Source organism: Carassius auratus, unplaced genomic scaffold, assembly GCF_003368295.1.
Source record: "Carassius auratus strain Wakin unplaced genomic scaffold, ASM336829v1 scaf_tig00019863, whole genome shotgun sequence".
Taxonomy (NCBI): domain Eukaryota; kingdom Metazoa; phylum Chordata; class Actinopteri; order Cypriniformes; family Cyprinidae; genus Carassius; species Carassius auratus.
Window position 1 is genome coordinate 22,105 of NW_020524989.1, and position 17,896 is coordinate 40,000.

Sequence of the window (17,896 nt, forward strand, 5' to 3'; positions counted from 1 at the left end):
ATTATTATGAATTATCAAGGTCACAGGCCAACCCCAGTTTTTCTTTTTCTTTTTTGTAAACCTCTCCCCTACATTGTGAGATATATATTTGACAGGGTTAGCAAGGATATAATATAATAATTAATTATCGATATAGATACTGTATACTGTGTGTGCGCATGTGTAAGTGTGTGTGCATGTGTGTATGTATATATATATATATATATATATATATATATATATATATATATAGACACACACGCATACACACACTTACACTGCAGTGTTCGAGTCTGTGAACTTATTTTCGCCTCGTGCAGCTTTTTTTGCAGGGTTGGCTATACTATACTATAATTATATTATATTATATTATATTATATTCTAAATACAATTATATAATTACATTATACACATTATTTAGGTCTCAGTTTTAAATAATTTATCATGAATTATCAAGAAATGATTAAGTAATAATAAAATATAGAATAAAAAAAGAATATAAACTACAAATTAAATGTAAATTTTTTCTATTTTTTCTTTTTACATTTTTATTTATTTGGAACTTCATGAATATGAAACAAAAAGATAACATTATTAATAGAAAATGTACATTAAATGGTACATGGTAGAAAGTCTCTACCAGATGACATTTCTGCTATCACACCACCCATCTCTAAATAAAACCCCACACATAACTGTAAATTTCGATGAAATGCTGAGCGTGGTTTTAAGGCAGTGGTTAATCTTGTGAATGTGAAGTATATAGATCTCCGTCTGCTCTCATCTCCGATCAATAATCTCCATATGATGACTCGAACGCATGCAGATGATTGTCAAAGACTCCCGTTCACTGCATGGCCTCGAGTGACCGGCAACAATCCAATTCGTTTGACACCCTCCTCAATTACCCGATTTATTCACGGGACTTGACTCCAGGCCAGAGATCAATACAGAGCCAGCAGCTTTGTGTCTAAATCAAGGACTAAAGGGTGAAGGTCTGTCGCCCCAGTTGATCTCTCTGCTTTGTTTACATTTCATGCTTCTTTTTGCTGGAAATTAACCACCGATGTATGACGGGATGCACAATTCATGTGGATAAATCTGTTGCACAAAGCTCTCTAGTAGTATTTTTTTCTTAATGTGGTCAAAATAAGGTTTATATTTTAATTAAGTTTAATAAAGTTTACTTTTTAGTACCAAAAGCTTTTATTTCTATTTTTAATTTTAGTAAGTAGTGATCATGCAAACATCTTTCTTAAGTGCACATATTTCATATTTTAGTATTACAAAAGGGAATACATTTGGATAACATTTTGGATGCGGTGACAGTTTCTCTCCTGCTATTATGAAAAGCAATACAATTATCTTGCATTGCACTGTCCAACGATTACACACCTCTGCATCTGAACACAGACAATTATTCTGTTGACTGGCCATCTGATAAATTAGCCATTACAACAGGTAATTTCAATATGGAATTATTAAAAAACTGTTTCTGATGTCAGCAGCTTGAAACCACAGAGAATAAAGGACAATCGACATTCATTTTGTGCTTTAGTTGTTCGGTAATTGTTATTTCAGTAACATTTCTTCGAATAAAAAGGAGCTGCCTAATTAGAATCTGAATGCACTACAATGCTGTCTAGATAGGCTCGCTAGGTTTAGAAACATATTCTTTACCTCTGTACTCTCTATATACAGTGGTCAAAGTTCATAATTCACATCCAAATTAACAGCAGTTCATTTTAATAAAAATAAAATCATTTGACCATAAAAAAGAGAAAATGGACCATTAATTGTTGCATGTCAGGATTAATCCAAATGTTAGGCTTCAAATATGATATTATATTTACATTTAGGTTACATTTTTTCACTTGAAGCAATTAAAAGTATACAATAAAATAAAATAACTGGTTTATTTTATTTCAATATTTTTCTTTTTTTTTTAATTTCATTTAATATTAAATTTAATAAAAAATAATTATAATTTAATAAAATTGCAACAATTTTGCAACAAATTTGGAGGAAAAACATGTCAACAACTGCGTCAAAACTAATTAAAGGTTGAGTAATTGTCTAGAATAATTAGATCTAGAATCTAAACGACGATGAAGCTCAAAAGTTTGAAATTGTTTAACATACTTTCATATGCATTAATTTAAATTCTAAAATAAGGAAAATGTCTCAGACAGGTGACTTTAGTGATGGTCTCAGAAAATAAAAGTGGAAATGCACTGCATTAAAGGAAAAAACGAAAGCATTGTATCTACAAAAATTACCCAAAGACTCTGAGTTCTGTTGATATAAAATGTGCAATAACACCAGCTCCCAATCAGCCACTGGTGCTCAGAAATTAGCAGTAATGAGACGGAGCGGAGCAGGTTCTGCCCGAATACATCCAGTTAAAATCCAATCTGAGGGACTGGAGGCAAAGAGGGCAGAAACAACTTACCTTAATTAATACGCTACAATAAAAGAAAGATAACAACATCTAAAACCGCAGTCTTTCTCTCCTCCTCTCCTCTTGGCTCTTGTGATCTTTCATTCATGTTTCTATTTACACTGCATTCACACTCAGACACACAATATAGAGTACACTACAATTTTAAAGGTTAAGGGTTGGTAAGAATTAAAAAAAATTTTTTAAAGTCTTGTATTCTCACTGAGGCTTTATTTATTTGATAAAAAAATACAGCAAAAACAGTAATATTGGGAAATATTTTTCATAATTTAAAACAACTGTTTTCTATTTTAAAGGGGTCATATGATGCGATTTCAATTTGTCATTTCTCTTTGGAGTGTTACAAGCTCTTGGTGCATGAAGAAGATCTGAAAAGTTGCAAAGACTAAAGTCTCAAATCCAAAGAGATATTCTTTATAAAAGTTAAAGAGTCAACCATGCCCTCCTAAAATGGCTCATACAACCCCCCCCCCCCCATCTCTACATCACTATGTGGAAATATTTGCGTAATGCTACCCAAATGTTCATGCAAAAAAAGGAAGTGTGGTTTCAGTAACCGCAGTTAGTGTTGAAGCAATCATGTCAGGGAGATGCTGTGTGTTTCTTGGCAAAAGCAAAAGCACTTTACTTGGCCTTCCGAAAGTAGATGCATTTAGGAATCTTTAAGATTATTTGCAACAGAACAGCAACACATTTTACACAGGTATTTCCAGCTACTGGAAGTATGTTCTGTTATTAGTTTAAGTATTTACTATTGAATGTTCAAATGCGGAATTTTGAGCATTGCACGCACGTGTGTGTGTGTGTGTGTGTGAGAGAGAGAGAGAGAGACAGTCACATCACAGTGTAGTCAGCTGTCTTAACCGTCCGAGGCTTGTGTACTGCAAACTCATACGAGCTTCTATTTGTCACGTGACTCTGTTCCTCTTTCAGGCTTGAACTGATCATAAAACTAAGGACATTTTTAACTGTCTTTACATTTATTTTGAAAGAAGAAGCTCGAGAATAATGGAAAAGGGTGTTACATTTCCAACGAGTGCTTGCAGTGTTCGGCCAATCACAATGCACTGGGTCAGTTGGCCAATCAGAGCAGACTGCGATTGTCGGAAGGAGGGACTTTGTAGAAAACAATGCGTTTGAGAGAGGAGGGCCATAGAGAACCTACAATAATGTGCAGTTTTCGAAAAATAATGTGTTTTGAACATTAAAGCAAATACACAAAATAATGATCTTTTAAAAAGCATCATATGAACCGTTTAATACATGTTCAAATGTAATTCATTCATGTGAGGCAAAGCTGCATTTTCAGCATAAATTTCTCCAGTGTCACATGATCCTTCAGAAATCATTTTGATATGCTAACTTTATCTTCAAAAAACATTTCTTCTTATTATCAGTGTTGAAAACAGCAATCTTTTAAGAAACAAAAATGACTTTAATGTCACTGTAGATCAATTTAATGCATTCTTGCTTAAAAACAGTATTAATTTCTGGGACTTGACTGCATTCATCAGGAATGAAGCATTTTTTTTTTCTTTTGAAAAATATGTACTGATAAATCATGCACAATAAGGCCATTAACATTTATTGAAACACTAACTAGGGTCAATTTTGGTCTTTTATTTGAGATACGTTCCAGCAACCTGAACACCCAAAAACAAACAAACAAAAAAATTCATAGCAAATTAGCCCAGAAAGCAAGAATGAAAAAGAGGAAAAAGAATTGTGCATCCCATCTAAAGGAGGCTGATGCTTCTAGTCCAAACGCCCTCTGGGTCAGACGCCTGCTCCAGTACCACATCTGGACCTGCCAGTGTGACCCGATTGCTATTCTGTCAGAGCACACGGCCTCGCAACCACAGATCCATCACATCAGAGCCGCACGAAGCCGCGAGGGGTTGAAGTCAAGGTGTGTGTGCATGTGTGTTGCTTTACAAACTCCATAGGTTGACAATCTTGAACTAGTACACTAAACAGGTCTGGGCCTATAAAGATGCTAGCTGGTGTCTGAGAATTAACGGGCAGCTGGGAGGAACCAGACCTGCCTGTGCCATCTGTAAATGTCAGCGGCAGCGTTTGCTCATTTTACACATCATTAAAGGCAATATTCCTAACCTGTATTAGAGCAATCAGCACGCGCCCATTACTGACACGGGCCTGGGGGGATACGGGACAAACACTGAGGAGGCGAGAACGCACTCACCATCTCCATCACACACACACACACACAGTGTAAACAATAACACCCCTTATACACACACACACACGGCACGTCAGACAATGAACTGAAGGTAAATGCAGACATAAACACACCCCAAGAATGATCTGATGCATGTGAATGTACAAATATATACAGTACATGCAGTCGCATTTATCTTCTTTACAAGGTCTAGCAGAGGCAAAGTGTTTCAGAAAACCAACGCGTTCAGTCCAAAAGCACATGAAGCTTCATTGGCTGCCGGCTGTCTGGAAGCTAGGCAAGTGTATTTATCAGCCTGGAGGATCAAAACAAGTAATGCCACCTGGACATCATTATATCAGTATAAAAACTATTTAAAAGTAAGAAAAAAAGAAAAAAAAAAAAAAGGATAGGACAAAATACTGATTAAATGATTGGAAGATCGTATTGCTTATTTTATATAGTGATTATTGATATGTTCAAATGTCTGATTATCGATATGCAGAGCCAATAATAGATTATATTATATAGATTATATATACACAGATATTTTCTGCCATAATAATTACTAAATGACCATTAAGACTAATCAAAATAGTAGATTAAATATTTAATATTTAAATACATTAAATACATACAAAATGTCAAAATATATAAAACAAATAATATTAATATAATAATAAGTGAGATATTATCATTCATATTTTAAAAAATATTTAAAATTGTGCTGAAATATGTACATACCAAAAATAACAATAATGATTAGATTAAATATAACAAAAAAATCTAATAATACTTTTAAATATATATAAACGCAAATCAAATAAAAATAATAATTGTTACTATTAATATTAACAATATTTAGTTTTTACATATTAGCTTTAAATATTTAAACATGAATAATTAAATTAAAATGTAATAGTGGTAATAGCTGGTACTCCTACTGCAGTAGTAGTTATATATTTAATATTTTACAACTCCTACTAGTAATAATACCTATGTTTTTTATATTTAAAGGTAATTATTATTACATTTAATGTGTTTAAATATGTTATTTAAAAACCTGAAAAAAATAAATTACTCCAAAAAGTACATAATTTGTGATCCAAATTTTTCAAACCATACATTCAGTACAGTCTAATTTAATGTTATACTTTATTTTTCTTTGCTATAAAGTATGCAATAAGAATGCAGCCTTATTTGTCAACTACATAGATTTAAATAAATCGATTTATAGAAATTGCATGTTTCCTATAGAAGACTACAGAAAGCCCAGATTAATCAAGCTCCAGAATGGCTTTCCTGTACAGGAGCGAAGATAAAGGTATGTTCACAAAGGCATTAAAGCATCAGGATGATACCGGAGATGCTCCACTGAAGCTGTTCAAATGAAGACGCTCTGCATGTTTGACTCAAACTCAGGGTCGAAACAGTTCAAATGGTCCAGGCCTGCTTGAATCAAAAGCATCAGCACTGAAATCAACCGATTCACTAAAATGAATAAGACTTCATTTAGTTGTCTAAGCGTGTCTTAATAGTGGACGTTCACGTAAAACCATCAGCTGCCCGAGACTATTTCTCCCGGACACTTCCGGAGACGTTCGCTCATAAAGCGAAGCACAAAAAAGTTGCCTCACCTTCTTCGAGAGCGACAGCACATTTGATTTATGATGCTTCACAACAGCTAAAATTCGATTTCTGCCAGCGTTCGCCGCTTCTGATTGCCCTGTAAATGAGATAAACTGATAGCAATTTATTCAAGGATCCAAGCGCCCCCCTCCCACCTCTCCCACTCCTCTGCCTTCAGCAGATACCACTTGCTCCATGTGAGTGATTCTCGTACTTAAGCAATATGTCTGTATTCTGCATGCACTCACTAGAACAGACAAGCACGCACTAATAGAACCTTTCAAGCTGTACAGGGGCAAAAACGACGACGTTCATGATGGAAATTGCATCCGCACACATATTCAGCCACTGTTATTCTGCCAGATGACCAAGCAAAGCTTAAGAAAATCAGATGTTAGACCTCATACTCTTGAGGAACTGTCTGCGTAATGAGACAGAACGAGCATTAAGAACGTCTTTAACTCCTGCTGCAATGGGAAATGACCACGTTTGCGATCCCTTGAGCTTTTAATGTCATCCATACACATTTAAAACGAATAAAACAGTCACAATAGTGGCGCTGGATCATTTGAGGCGATTTTAGCTCATGTAAAAACACAATTAAACTTGATCCTGGTCGCATTTAAATAGTGGAAACGGATGAAAATTAAACAAAAATCCTTCTTCAGACGCTAAATGTTGACAGAACTGAAGTCTTTAGTGCTTGATTGTGGTCTTTCTGTGTGACTTCAAAGATGCACATAGGCTAAATGTGGATTTATTAAATAGTTTTCCCAAAAAAACAACAACAATGATTTGATTAGGAAGCGCCTGTGTCATCATCATTGATGGACGGTGTCCATCTAGTTGATGGATTTTGCCCATTGGCAACAAAACAGCCTGAGGGAAGCGCTTTTGTTTCCTCAATAACAACCAATTAGGAGACTGTATTTGTCATTGGGATGGGCAATAAAACCCAAGTGGCACCGTCTTCATGACACATCATCTCTGTTGTACGTGGCACAAAACAATGGATCACTAAATGAAGATTTCTAATTCAGAAAAGGATTTAATTATTTTGTTAGCCACAGGCCAATTTGATTTTTTTGTATGAGAGCATTTTGTACCTAAAACAAGCCTACAAATGCTAAAACTGTAACTTATTTCCAATAAACTACTGGTATTTGTGTTATTTTGTTATCAATGGTTCAGTGAGATATAAATGATACAGTAAATTCAAATGTTTGGTACAAATGATACAAACTTGTACAGTTGTATCCCTTTACCTTCATTCCCTGCAGAAAGGCCGTCTGGTTTGGTGATGCCTGTGCTTTTTTTCCGTCTGTGTTTCTTGCGGTTGGCATGAGGTGATGGTGGAGGCTCAAGTTTGGGACTGGTGGCGCTGCTCATGCCAGGGGTGGAGCTGAGAGAATCTGACATCCCATTGGCTGGAGGAAAGAAAACAGACATGAAGTTCAACCAAAGATGAAAAAAACTAAAATCCTAATAAAAACTTGCATTAACAGGGGAATATCGATCTGTCTGCTAACACCCCAGAAACAAATAATGCACGTATCTGATTAATATCAGTGTAGATGCGATCAGACAAAACTACTCTCAGCTAGCGCATCTTTTCGGAGTAACTAGCAGCATTGTCACCTGACCTGAATACTGCATGCTGATTCGCTAAAATGGACTTATTGGTTTCTGTTGTAAAACGTGAACTCGCGATGACTTGACTGCAAACAATACCGACTTTTGTGACAAACCGTGTTTAGGGTTCATACTATATGTGGAAAATCACACATGGCAGTCATTTTTAAAAAAAATTTTTGTGCAAATTAACTCTTCATATACACACAACAATAAAATAAAAACCAACAACTTTTTGCTTCCTAGCACAACTGATGAACAGTAACCCTTCTTACCCACTTCCACCAGATTTCACAGTACAAGTGAAGATCCACAAGCACAGAGAAAAACAAGAGCTGGACCACGCCTCCGTTTCACCTCTATTAGCTTGACGAGAAGGGGACGCGCACGTGAGTAACAAATGATGATTTGCTGTTGCCCGAGGACCAGCGCTGTAATGGGTGATGCCACATGAGCATCCGAGAGGTTGTGTTGGGCGTAAGGTACAGATGCGATATTAACCTGCCGTGTTTTTCTGTGACGCGATAAGAAAAGGGGGTGCCAGTGGGGAAGCCACGGCCATCTTTCTAAACCTCATGACACTTCCACATCATTTTTGGGTGCCCTCGGGACACTATTACCCACAACCCCCCGACCAGCCCAGGGGCAGAGGGGCCCAACAAAGTGGACCCCATATTGTTAGCGGCCCTCAGAAACACACTCGCACACACAGTGTGTCAGATGCGGGCAGTCTCCTCCATTGTCTTGGCATCAAAAGCTCATTGCAGTGTTGCGAACTCCATTCATCTCTACAGGCCTGGGGTGTATAAGAGTGTGCGTGTGCAGATGTGTGTGTGTGTGTGTGTGTGCGCCACGACATTTGGGTCTGGAAGTGTCTGAAACCCGCGGAGCTAAATAACGCATATTCTAATGGCACCAACAACCATTAGCCTGTGTAGAACATTAGGCGTAATTTGGGGGTTTACCTTGAGGGATCGCTGGGCTTGCATGCTCTTTAAAGAGAGAGAGAGATGGAGGCAGCGCAGGGGGTACAGGACAATAAACTACAGCCACCCGACCCGCCGTAGGCTCCGAGGACTTTAGCATCTAGCTAATGCTAACTTTAACACTTCGGTTTCCCTGCGACAGTTCCATACAGTGACCGTTTCTTTCATATGGTAAACCGACACAATTTGTTGTTTTATTGATAAGACGCGTTTAATAATTATGATTGAGGCGTTTAATAAGAACAGCTTGATAATGAATAAATTATGAAGCGGAGGATTACTCAAATGCACTGTGGGATTTGAGCTTAATTACACATGGCAAGAGACAAATTAGAGGGTTTAACAATTAGCCTCGTTACACAATTACGATAATTCTCAATCAATATTGTTGCTTTATCTTTATCAAAGACGTGCAAGAAAGATTCGTCCTAATGATAATGTTACTGTGGTATGTAGGTAATGTACATGTAAATGTATAAACGTTTTTATAAATTAATTTCCTTAATCATATGTCAAGATCATGGGCTTAAATTTATACATTCATATTTTAATTCATAAAGCACTTTTCACAGTTGTAATCACTTTTCACTTTAAATAGATAATTGTACATTAATAAGTAGTGAATTTTGAATACATATAGATACATATTTGTGCAAAATAAACAAACACATGAATTCTACATATAAATTATATTATTACATTTACTTAAAAATATATCAAAATAAATAAATAAAAATTATTTGTCTTTGACACTAAATAAAAAAAATATTATGCAGTTTTATTATATTAATCAAAGATATAACCAACAATAATTTTGTATTTTAATATTTAAATATTATTTATTAACAGTATCTAAATAAATTAAAATGTACTATCATCGGACATTATTATATTAGTGTAAATGCACTTCAGTATAATCTGTAAATTTAGACTGCCTGTTTCTGTCAGTAATACTAAAAAACAAAAAAAAACAAAAGAAAAAACCTCAGTGGTGCTCATAAGAGGTAGAACAAAACCCTCACTTAAGGCCTCTTTCTTTTCCCAAGATCACTGTGTTTACCATGAGTGCCGTTTAGGCACTACAAAGCAGATATAGTGATATGAGCTCGCTGGAAACACGGCAGGTTGGCAGTTGATGCTTCATCACTGACTCTGTGTTCACCATTGATATTCATGACTTTAAGAGTCTGCTCTCCCTCCCGCGTATGAATGGCGGAGCGGCGCTCCCAGCTGCCACACACGTTGTGGCAGGGACGCAAACGTCTGTTTCAATTTCTACACTCCTCTTCCCAACAGCCCCCTGGGACCAATCATTAGCTACAGCAGACAGCTGGGGGTAGAGGGCTTCTGAGAATACTGTTCACACACTACACACATGCAGAAGCTTTCGCACATACAAGCACACAAACACACACACACAGTCTCAGTGAAGAGTGCCCATCTCCGGCTGTGACAGCAGGGGCGTTGTGTGTGTAGGCTGAGGTTAACAGTGAAGGGCTGCCCTTGTCAGATCAACCATCTGAACCTCTGTTTACAGAGTCATGATTAAACTAAAAAGTACCCTGTTACAGCAATAGATGGTTACAAATGACATCATGCTTTTTTAGTTAATCCATGTTCACACCAAGAATAACAACTATAAAGATAACAATATTAGCGTTCACACCAGTTATGTTTATTGTTAGCGCATGCTTATCTGCTGCTTTAAATTCTCAAGCTTGTTATAGCAGGATGGACTCTGATTGGACATCAATGATCGTATCTTCATCAGCTGGAAAAAAAACATTCTGAAAATTCTGTGCCTTTATCGTTATAGCTGTGGTGTGGACTTCTTTAATATTGAGAACAATTTTTTAAAACGATATCTTTATTGTTATCTTTATAGTTATCATCCTTGATGTGAACAGGCCTTCATACTATGGTACTGAATTAAATGATTATTATGGTGCATTGATAATTTTCATTTTAATTAATTATTTTATTATAAAAAGTAACCACTGTGATCTTTTGATTTGACTGCCCTGCATCTTTGACAATTTTTACATTTTATTTCAACCTTTTCTATATATTTTATCGTACCATAATATCGTTCCCTTTTTGGACCGGATGTTTATTAAAGTGTTTTCTTTATCAGAATACTTAAGAACACTTATTTAACAGACATGGCACCATAATCATTTTTTGGTCCTAATTGAGACTTAAGACCAGAAGAATAATTATTTATATAAGGGGTGCTCTGATTGATTGGCTACCAATCATTGTCGGACGATAATCCGATAATATAAAATTATTGTCTTGTAAAATTATTTAAAAATACAATATCTTTATGTTTTTTCTACATTAATTTGAAGATTTAATGTAAATTGCAATATAAAAGTATATTTAAAAAATAATAGTTAGGCGTGATTAATAGCGAATAATTGTAGAAAAAATGTGTGATTAAGCAAATTTTTTTAAATAAATAAATTAATCTTCTGCAATGTTGCTACATGTAAATGTATTTTACCTGGAAAACAAGCCAAAAAAAGTTTATCTAAAAACTTAAGAAGTCTGAGGTGAGGTAAATTGAAGTGTGCAAGGGACCTGAATGCATTTACAGCCTAATCTCAGTTTAGCTGGAGCCACTCTTCAGGCAACAGGAAATAAGGTGGTCATCTAACCTGCGATTACCGAGTGTTAGCGTCCCTGTGGGAAATGCCACTTTACACTGTGGATCTGGAGACGAGGGCTGTGGGTGAGCCATGGAAGATTGGAGGGTGTGAACAAAGAACATTAACTCATTTCTTAATAGCTCTCAAAAAATTTTCTTCCAGCATACGTGAGGAGAAACTTCGATTTCTCGCAGTCGCTAATTTGAGAGCTAGCGGTGCGGACGGTAATTTTGCGAGGAAGACGATGACGCCCCCCCTCCCTCCACTCCTAGCCCTTGACACGGCAGCCGTGTGAGCAGCCCCCGTCTGTAATCAATGCCAATAGCTGCAATTAATGCTGAGAAAAGTGTGCAGAACACAATCACTACTTCCTTCTTATTATTGTCAATTAGAAAGCGCTAATCAAGGCATGGGCAGCACACGTCGCTGCTCTCTCCAAACGAAATGTCAAACTTCATTACAGCCGAGAGCGGGAATCAAACTCCCTGCGCTCGCTGCCTCCTCCAGCTCCGCGGGGGAGACGTCTTCTCCGCCTCTAACCACAGCAGATTTCAGATTAGCACCACACCGCTAGACTAGCTCGGATGCTGCACGCTAATCTACAGGCTAACTGAATCAAGCCTTAAAGCAGTTCATCACGCTTTATTTTGATAATTCCAATAATATTACGATTCAATGCATAAAATGATAAGGGGGGAAAAATCTAGAAAACTGCAATAAATGTGTACATAAGCATTCTATCCATAAAATGATCAACAGAGCAAGAAAACCACCTTAGCAATTGCTTAGCAACATACTAACAACAAATCAGAATATATGTGAATATGAAGATTCTATGCATACAATGATCAACACATAAGAAATCTACCTAGCAACCACCCGGAACACCCTAGCAACCATCCAGAAGACCCTAGCAACTACATAGAAATATATATACTACTAATAAGAACAAATTCACAAATAATGACAGCCGAGCAAGAAAAATACCTTGTAACCACCAAAACACCCTTGCTATTGCATAGCAATATGCTAGCAACCAACTAGAAAAAATGTGTAGACAGCTACCTAGCAACCACCTACAATGCCTTAGCAACACCTTACCAACCACCCAGAACACCCTATCAACTGTAGAGCAACATACTATCAACCAACATAAACATATGCAGAATTTAGGATTTTATGCCTACATTGATCGATGGAGTAAGGCAACTATCTAGCAACATCCCATAACACCTTAGCAACACCTTAGCAACACCCAAGCAACCACTGAGAACACTCTAGCCACTGCATAGAAACATGACAGAAACCAATTAGAACAAATCTGGGAATGCAGATTATATGCATAGAATGGCAACAGAGTGAGAAATCTACCTAGCAACCACAAGAACACCCTAGCAACACCCTGGTAACCACCCAGAATGACCTAGCCTAGCAAATGCATAGCAAAATGCTAGAAACCAATCAGAACAAATGTGGAATGCATTAACCAATCAACAGAGTATGAAAACTACCTAGCAACCACCAGAACACTTTAGTAACAACCTGGTAACCACATTGAACACCCTAGCATCTGCATTTTCAGAAAATTTAAAGACCAAGTTCCTTTATAAAACTGTACAAAAAAGCACTAGTGAAGTATACAAGATAATTAAGAGATGTTTGATACATGCTGAAAATACAATTACAAAACACACACACTGCAGACACTCTCTAGCATGTGCAGCACATATATAACTAAGAGCAGAGTGCAGATTTAATCAGAAAGATCAGTATTCAGAGGCTGTAGCTTAGAGAGAGAACAACACTCCCATTATATGGAAATAGTTACTGTTTGAGAAGATTATCAATCTACCGCTGCTCATCTCAACAGTCCTGATCTGCTGGTTGACCTTCAACCCTTGACAAGGATAATGGCATGACTGGGGCTTGCTTAAGATCTGTTTAACACCTAAATAGGCATCAAAGGTAAATTTGTGTAAAACATTCCTGATGATACGGAGTTGCAGATACATGTAATTCTAGCATGACTTTCTGTTTCCTATGGGACACAAATTTTTTTTCCATGCAATGAAAGTCAATGAGGTGTAATGTTTTGTATTGTATAGATAAAAAATGTTGTATCTTCTTTTTTTTTTGTACAATACAGCTCAAAATTTTGGGGCAGTAAGATAAGACAAAAATATGAAGCAACATTGATAATGGTCAGAAATGTTTCTCAAGCAGCAAATTAGCATATTAAAAGTTTTTTTTTTTTTTGAAGGATCATGTGACGCTGAAGACTGAAGTGTAAATTCAACTTTGCATCACAGGAATAAATTAAATTATGAACTTTATTAAAATAGAAAAGAGTACTTTTAAATTCTAGTAATATTTTACCAATTATAAATTGCAATTAACTGAATTTCTAATCAAATAAATGCAGCTGTATTTAGTTAAATGTAATTCATCAATTACATTTTGTATACTGTAAATTTAAATTTTCCTGATTCTGACTGTAGCATTTAAATAGATTTTTAATTCTTTATTTTTTGTGTGCGTTTTAATTTTAATTTATTTAGACAAAACAGCATAAAATCAGAAATGTGTTGTTTATTTGCAAGAGTATGAACATAATTACTGGCTGATCAGTATCTGACATTAAAATAAGCAGTTAAATACCGACTCACTGGTCAACTAATCAGTTGTTGAACAACTAGTTCATCATGCATATCTAACCATACCCCAACGCACATCACATGAACAATGACAAAACAGAAGAGAAAACCTGCACCCAACAAATTAGGTTTTCTCTTGGTGTGCACTTTCCCAAGATCTCCAATATAAAACGCTATTATCTCCATTATGACCTGTAAAGCTATAATACTCTCAGTAAACGCAAGAACCGAGAGGCTGATGGGTAACAGGTCATAGAGAAAATGCATCCACCAAATCCTGATACAGCTAAAAGTCTGAGGATGTGTGCTTGTGTGTGACAATAACTATTTTACACCAGGGCCTAATGAAGTGCTTTGTCACACACACACACACACACACACGCAGCTCATTCCGCGGCTATGGCCGCTTTGAGTAATTCTGCTTTAGGATGTGGAGCTGATGGGTGTAGACGGGGGGCCGATGGCGGAGCGGGGCTGAAATTGATTGTTCGACAAGCGGAGACGAGCAGAGAAGGGCGAGTGTTGCGCGGCATCGTGTTCTGTCTGCGACACCACGGGGCCACACGGCGGGGCCTCCATTTTGCTCATAAAGAGCGCTCTTTAAACTAGCGGGGCCCCTGGGACCCTAACAGAAGGAGGGGGGGAGGAGAGAAAGAGAGAGAGAGGGCAAGAGACAAAAACGGAGACGGCGATAGCGCGAGGGCGGGGGGGAGAAACAGAGCAGCAGCTAATGAGAACGACGAGTGCGCAAACATGCATGGAAATGACTGTTATTCTGTTGATGTGCATTTAAGTGCTTTTTTACTGCCAGCCGACAAAGAGAGGGAAATAACCAGTGATGAATGTTGTTCCCGTAAAGCATTCATTTTCCAACGCGGGAGGGGAAAAAAATAAGTAGTGAAGACGGGGGGAAGAATGTGCAGCGTTGTTACGCCCGGCAAATATATTATTTGACTTCACTCAAGTGCACTGACAGGATGGAGAGAAAGAGAGAGAGAAATAGAGAAGGATAGGCGAAATGGAGAGACTATTTGCAGTTGGTGGTGGGACCAGAGTTGCCATTAAAAAGCTGCAATTACCAAATGATCCTGATTAGCGATTGGCTTGTTAACAGCAAAACCACTGATACAAGTAATGAACAAAAGTGCCATAGTTTCTACAGTTACTACTACTAATAGACTACTATCTTTGACTAATTAAAAACCTTCAGTTTGTCGCAAACAAAGAGCAGTTGCTGAAATATTCTGACTTGGTTAAAGATGCAATGAAATCTGGATCTTTTATTCCTTATTTCTTATTGTGTTTATGTTTATTTCATATAAGTTCATCTATTTCTAATTATTGGGAAGCAAAAATAATGTAGGGTGGGCCTTGGCTCTATGCATCAGTTGTTGATTTGATTTTTGAGATGTGCATGTTGCATTCAAAAATAGAGGAAGCTGAATGAAAGCTTGCTGGGGTGGATTTTTGTTCACAATTAACTTTTTTTTATGAACTGCGATGATGCATTTCCAGTTATCACCATGGTTAATCTAATCTTAAAATTTATTTTTAAGATGTAACGTACACTTTTTAATGTTTTGGAATATCTTTACATCTCACTTTGGTTGAATTTGATTTGATTTTTTGTTTTGTTTTATGCAGTAGAAATTGTGAAATATTATTTGAATTTAAAATAAGTGTTCGCTATTTTAATATATTTTACAATTTAATTTAATCCTGTGACGCAAAGCAGAATTTTCAGCATCATGACTCCAGTCTTCAGTGTCACATGATCCTTCAGGAGGCATTCTAATATTCTCATTTGCTGCTCAAGAAACATTCATTATTATTAATGCTGAAAAACACCGCTTTCAAACTTTTGACCTGAACTGTACATTTATAACACGTTACTTGTTTTATTATCTTAGCATTAAATTACAGAAACCTTGTGTCTTTTTTTAATACAACAGCTGAGAAAGTGATGGCAAAATTGACATTTTTCTCTTTTCTGGCCAATATAATCTCTTACTATGTTTTTACTCTTTTGGAAAGTCGTAAAACAATGTAGAAAATCATGGATTTGTCAAAGTTAAATTTGTTATAGTTTCCGTTCACTACTACGTTGAAGTTGTAGTATGACTAAATACTAAAAACTAACATCTTTGGCCAATTACCATTGTGCATTATACAGAAATAATATGCTAAAAATCATGTATTGATGCATTCACTACTTTGGTACAACTGGTGCATAATCCCGCCATCAATGACCCTGAAGTACGACCTAATAAGTATCAAAGCAATGTGAAAAACAACTGTCAAGAAAAAAAACAGGTTGAATTTTAAACATATCGTAAAGTAAAAGTTAATAAGACTGATCTGAGAAAGAAATTTAAAAAGGGAAGAGTCTGTAGAGAAGTAAAGCAGACGTTTCTTGGCTTGTCCTCTGACCTGCTGTGGTGCTGATGACAGCCTCACTCCACTGTTCAGCGCTGGACACAGAGAACGAGCGCTGGTGCATCCCCTCTTTACTAGTTCCCAAAGCCACGCCAGCCGCCGAGCCTCCAGACTGAAGGGAACTGCTGCTGTTAGAGTGAGGAGTGCCTGCAGGATGAGAAGAGAGAGAGAGAGAGATGCTCAAATCACATTTCACACACCTTTGTGTGCATATCAGTGCCTTAAGTGTTTATTGTAGAACATATTAGCACCAAAAGTACATATGGTACACTCATAAAAAAGGTTCAAAAACTGGAGCAGCACCCTTTGAAAAGGTACAAATATGTCATTTTTATGGTACCAATATGCATAATAAGTGCCTTATTAAAATACTTTTTGAAAAGGAACTATGTCCTAGTGACAGCTTTTGTACCTTTTTTTCTGGGAGTGTAGTACCTTAAAGATACATATTAGTACTTAAAGTGTATGAAGTAGTACCTACAGTAAATTATATTGATATTTGATAGCCTGAATGCTAAATGCATAAATACATTTAAATTTAAATGGTACATATTAGCACCTTTTGAAAGAGTTCTGCCCCACTGACAGCTTTTGTACTTTTTTCTTTTTCTCTTCTGAGCGTGCACAGCATGTTGGAGGTATGGCCCAACAGTTTCCACATGTAGTCCACCCTTTCTCACTAAAATTTCCCTTGTATAAGTATTTCTGTAGCTCAAACATCAGAGAACAGCGCTAGCAACGCCAAGATCATGGGTTCGATTCCCAAGGAATGCATGAACTGATAAAATGTATACCTTGAATACAATGGAAGCTACTTTGAGATAAATGCATCTGATAATTATAAACGTATACTGTAGTACTAAATGACAACCATTTTCATTCACCATGGTATTTACATTACAAGGAATTATTGTTGTTTATAATTAGCTAATCGATTTAAAGGCATAGTTCACAGTTGAGGGCAGCCATTTTTTTCATGCTTTGGAAGTCAATGGGTACCGTCAGTGTTTGGTCACCAAGATGTCTTATTTTGTGTTCAGGAGAAAAAAAGAAACTCTTACACGTTTGGAACAAAATCAAGGCATGTAAATGAAAGAATGATCTATCCCTTTAACAAAAAATCCAGTTTCTGCCAAAAAAAAAAAACAAAAAAAAAAAACACGTTTTTGTAAATGGAAATCATACAAAAGTCAAAATTACCAAAGTATGCATAAAAAAAAAATCCATAGCAAAACTATGTTTCAGTTATTAATTATACCTGATGGCAATCAGCAAACAATCTCAGAACC

At 36.5% G+C, this 17,896-nt stretch overlaps 1 pseudogene; it reads right to left on the reverse strand.

Annotated features, from left to right (window-relative positions):
* The window catches only part of LOC113076326 (arf-GAP with GTPase, ANK repeat and PH domain-containing protein 3-like), an 89,487-nt pseudogene that overhangs the window by 19,309 nt on the left and 52,282 nt on the right, over nt 1-17,896 (reverse strand).